General features: G+C 43.6%; 1 long non-coding RNA gene across 1 annotated transcript; it reads right to left on the bottom strand.

The window, feature by feature from the left end:
• Window positions 1-421, bottom strand: LOC115180455 (uncharacterized). Its single transcript, XR_003873077.1, has 2 exons — window positions 216-421; window positions 1-41 (listed from the first exon to the last, which is right to left on the bottom strand). It is a non-coding gene; the product is annotated as an uncharacterized LOC115180455 (long non-coding RNA).
• Window positions 422-1060: the final 639 nt, after the last annotated feature.

Genomic DNA, 1060 nt, shown 5'->3' with positions numbered 1-1060 from the left:
TTTGTACAGAATTCAAACACAGTATGTGTTCAGCATAGGAACTGTAAACAATGTACAAAAAAAGGTAGTACAGCATGATAACCAACCTCATTCATTCAATGCAGTGCAGTAAATGGATGGTTTAGAGTTACAAATGTTTATGCAATACTATGCAGTCATACATATTTTACAGTACATTACTATAATGCTAAAATAGTCATTAGATAGTTGCATACCTGTTCTCATTTCTGAAGGTTTGAATTATGGATGCCATTGTAAATCCACTCAAGTTGGGCTGGACTCTCAGTCCAGCCTCTCTCATGGTCAAACCGTGGTTGATCACATGATCAACAAGTGTTGCCCTAATCTCATCAGAGTTGGCTCTCCTTGTGTAAAGATCACCGATTCATTATAGATTTCTGCTGACAGGTTCGATGATGGTCCGGAGAGACTAAGCCAGAGCTGTGGCCCAGTGTTAGTGTGTCTCTGTCTAGGTAAACCGCACTTCATTACTCTATTATGTAAGATTGGTTCTCCATATCTCATGCTCTGCTACTGTCGCCAGATAAGGAGGGAGTCGTGTGTGTGTGTGTGTGTGTGTGTGTGTGTGTGTGTGTGTGTGTGTGTGTGTGTGTGTGTGTGTGTGTGTGTGTGTGTGTGTGTGTGTGTGTGTGTGTGTGTGTGTGTGTGTGTGTGTGTGTGTGTGTGTGCATGTTTGTCTGTTACTAACTGTGCTAAATGTTACTAACTGAACATGCACCTGTGGAACGGTCATTAAGACACTAACAGCTTACAGATGGTAGGCAATTAAGGTCACAGTTATGAAAACTTAGGACACTAAAGAGGCCTTTCTACTCACTCTGAAAAACACCAAAAGAAAGATGCCCAGGTCCCTGCTCATCTGTGTGAATGTGCCTTAGACATGCTGCAAGGAGGCATGAGGTCTGCAGATGTGGACAGGGCAATAAATTGCCGTACTGTGAGACGCATAAGACAACGCTACAGGGAGACAGGATGGACAGCTGATCGTCCTCGCAGTGGCAGACCATGTGTAACAACACCTGCACAGGATCGGTACATC

Source organism: Salmo trutta, chromosome 40, assembly GCF_901001165.1.
Source record: "Salmo trutta chromosome 40, fSalTru1.1, whole genome shotgun sequence".
NCBI lineage: Eukaryota > Metazoa > Chordata > Actinopteri > Salmoniformes > Salmonidae > Salmo > Salmo trutta.
This window is presented reverse-complemented; position numbering and strand designations above follow the sequence as displayed.